This window comes from Schistocerca serialis, chromosome 4, assembly GCF_023864345.2.
Source record: "Schistocerca serialis cubense isolate TAMUIC-IGC-003099 chromosome 4, iqSchSeri2.2, whole genome shotgun sequence".
Taxonomy (NCBI): domain Eukaryota; kingdom Metazoa; phylum Arthropoda; class Insecta; order Orthoptera; family Acrididae; genus Schistocerca; species Schistocerca serialis.
Window position 1 is genome coordinate 842,236,276 of NC_064641.1, and position 3,874 is coordinate 842,240,149.

At 46.5% G+C, this 3,874-nt stretch overlaps 1 pseudogene; it reads right to left on the reverse strand.

Moving 5' to 3' along the window:
* Positions 1-2,849: 2,849 nt before the first annotated feature.
* Positions 2,850-2,967, reverse strand: LOC126475844 (5S ribosomal RNA; annotated as a pseudogene).
* Between the last annotated feature and the right edge of the window lie 907 nt (positions 2,968-3,874).

The following is a 3,874-nucleotide window of genomic DNA, read 5'->3' on the forward strand; positions in this document are numbered from 1 at the left end:
AACTTAACATTTGCGGCACGCAACGGCGGTGCGCCCAGTTGTTTGTATGTGTCGTGATTGAGCAATGAAACTGCAGCTCCGGTATCGAGCTGGAATGGTATGACCTTGCCATTAAAGTCCAAATCTACAAAAAGTTTATTGTCCTGCTGACGACAAGAGCGACTGTTTTGTGCCATTTGAACAGACACTGGTACGGAATCACTTGCTAATTGACGTGATTTTCGGCGACGTCGACGCACAGTTTTTGTGGGACGAACACAGTCACTGTTAGAGAAAGTGGCACTGGACGAAGCGGAATTAACTACATGAATGTCCATGGGGGAAGGTCCACGATCCTGAGGGTCCTTGGTTCGATTCCGGCGCGAAGCAAAGGGCCCGGAATGATTGTGATTGTCTGATCTGAGCTTTCTCTGGCAAACACTTTGAACATGTCCTTTCCTATTACAGAAAAAGCAAATAGCTTGGCGTGACGGGCAATGTTCATGCGAATGTCTAGTAGCACACCGCGGGCATGATTTCACTGCATTTGTGTGCTGGCGCGGCACACCTGGTTTAGAGCGTGGTGGCAGCTGCGTTGGTGTGCACGAGGGCAGTTGACCGGGCCGTGTAGCGCGAGCGCGCCCGGCGGGCCGGTTAATGTTACACACAGCTGGCGAAGTTTCAAAAGATTCCTGAGCACAGTCAAGTGTGTCTTGTCTATCCAATATGTCTATCACTTGCTGAAGGGAGGGATTTACTAGTTTCAAAATTTGCTCCTGTATGCGAACATCAGAAACGTTCTGTGCAATTGCATCACGCACCATTGTATCTGAATAAGAAAGGCCACAGTCACAGTCAAAGGCACAGTCCCTAGTAAGTCCTTGCAATGTTGCTACCCACTCCCTATTAGTTTGACCGGCTGTATGTTTCGTACGAAAAAACGTATACCGTTTTGCAACCACATTAACTGTTTCTTTGAAATAGGCATCTAAAGCAGACAAAATCTCATCGTAGGACAGAGTTGCTACGTCGCGTCGGGGAAACAATTTCACTATCACACGGTAGGTGGACACACCGACACAAGAAAGCAAAAACGGCTGCCGGTCATTACCTTGAATTCTGTAGGCGGCTAGATGACATGTAAACTGGCGGGACCATTCCGTCCACGATTCGTGCGCCGGGTCGTAGTGCCTAAAAGGCGATGCAACTGCGAGTTGTGGCTGCGGTAGCGGTGAAGCGGCGGCTGCCGCATCATGTGGCAGTGCACGTTGACCCTGGACGAGCTGTCCAAGGGCATCCAGTAACGCCTGCGTCTGCTGATTCTGCAAGCGATAAAATTCGGACAGTACATCTGGCGAAGCCATGACACAAGTAAATGTAAGCAATCAGAAAGAACACTTTTCCTTCGTCGCCAATCTGTTGTGGCGTAACAAGCTTGCTACGCCACACTGGGAAGGGAGCCGAAAGAAAGGCACGTGTACACACACGCCGACTGGCGTCAAGTCTGGAACAGGATAACTATTGAATGGTAGCAAGAAAAGTACGTAGCTGCTTTATACTTAACTTTTATTCTTTGATGAATACAGCATTCTTCTTGAGACATTTATACGATAACTCTCAAACTAGGTAAGGCTAATGGCGCCTTGCTAGGTCGTAGCCATGGACTTAGCAGAAGGCTATTCTACCTGTCTCTCGGCAAGTGAGAGGAAGGCTTCGTCCGTATTGTCGCTAGCAATGTCGTCCGTACAACTGGGGCGAGTGCTCTATCGTATCTCGAGACCTGCCTTGTGGTGGCGCTAGGTCTGCGATCACACAGTGGCGACACGCGGGTCCGACATGTACTAAATGGACCGCGGCCGATTTAAGCTACCACCTAGCAAGTGTGGTGTCTGGCGGTGACACCACAGTGTTGATGGGAGTTACAGTTTTCCGGCATCGGATTGTGTTTAGTAATTTGTATACCATCCCTTCTTTCGACTGTCATATTCCGCAGTTAGGTCTACGAACGTGACAGATGTCTTCCCGTTTTCTTGGAAACAAGCGTCTAGGGCCAGTACATGGTCAAAGTAATTTCTCTGCGGCCTGAAACCCGCTTGAAGAGCTGGAATATATTCCAGAATGAAGCCGCTGATTCTGTTATGGATGAGCCTGTCTAAGAGTTCATAAGCTCAAACGGAAAATTGGTCTCAAGCTTTTGGTGTGGTCAGCTGGTTTATTTTGTAACACTGAAAATGCAGGATGCATGGCACCGGCTACCGATATATAATTTTTTTTTATTGTATGTAAATATTTGTAATTTGAATGCTTTCTTTTAATAAGTAAGGATATTGCTTCCCTGTATGTGTACATTTAGCTAGAAGTCTATTGACGTTTAATTGTATTTATCTGTGTTTTACTGTGAAACTTATAAGCCCTGGGAAAAAGCCTAAGGAATTGTTATTTGCATCGACTAGCAACGATAATAGCAGTGCTTGTGCGTTGTAAAATCTTTGGGTAGGGAGTTGTAGCACAGAGCGCGCGGAGAGAGCGAGAGACGGGTTCCAGCGCTTGTAGTGTGCGGAAGAGTGGTGTTAACTCTCTCGCAGTAGGGAGCACCATTTCGGCGGCATCATGTACGCGCGCCGGCCACATGAGTAGCAGCAGGAGGAAGGACAGTGGACGGGCGGAAGCACTCCGTCATCAGGCCACAAGTGGCCCATCGGGACCATCCGACCGTCGTGTCATCCTCAACTGGGGATGTGGATAGGAGGGGCGTGTGGTCAGCACACCGCTCTCCCGGTCGTTACGATGGTTTTCTTTGACCGGAGCCGCTACTATTCGATCGAGTAGCTCCTCAATTGGCATCACGAGGCTGAGTGCACCCCGAAAAATGGCAACAGCACATGGCGGCCCGGATGGTCACCCATTCAAGTGCCGGCCACGCCCGACAGCGCTTAACATCGGTGATCTGACGGCAACCGGTGTATCCACTGCGGCAAGGCCGTTACCTGGACGGGCGGAAGAGGCTGTATTAACTACGATTGCCCGTTCCTGTAATTAGCCGTGGCCCCACAAGATCCTACCGTCTTTAAGAACAGCAGCAGTTCCAGCAACACAGATTCGCCGTCGGCTCCGAGTTTCGTCGCACGCACAGCAATGAAGTAAGACTGTTCATTGGTAGAAAGTATTAACGGCTAACCCAGCAGCACAACTGATTGTGATTTGATTAATGAACTTTATTTAAATAATAATCAGTAAATAGCGGGGAGATTGTGTCCTCATTGCACCCAGACATTGATACCAAGCGGGGTCATTGATCCCTTATTTCCTTATATGCTAACCGAACTTTGAGAATCTATCTCTCGAAAAAATCCGAATCTAAAGAAAATGCTCAAATTAAGGGTGCGGAAGTTTTATTCATTTTACATATAGCTTGGAGCACATGGCTGTTTGGTTTGGTACGTATTCTAGTATTTAATTCTGTTCAAGTCAGTAAAAAAAAAAAAAGGCTCAGTTGTTCAGACAATAATATGATATCCAACTTGAAAACTAAGTAACTGTAAAGTAAAAAGTGCTTGTCTGTCTCTAAATTTCTTTGTGACGTTATGTTGAGGTCTCTGAAACTCATTGTTCACGTAACGAAGTTCCATACTAACATACAGTTTAAGTGCATATCTTCAAATCATTACTCGACTGCCATTTTCAGAATTTAATGACCAACTTAACGTAAAAGTGACTTCTCAGTTTTCTTTATCGTTACATACTCACTGAAAAATTATTTTAAAAAAAAGAAAAAACGAAACGTGACAACCTTCAGTTGCCACGTCAGTGTTTAATAATATATGTTTTTCTTTCCCATCATCTTGTACAAGATTTTGGATGTAAATCGCCCTAGTGGGCTGGCGACCGTAATTAT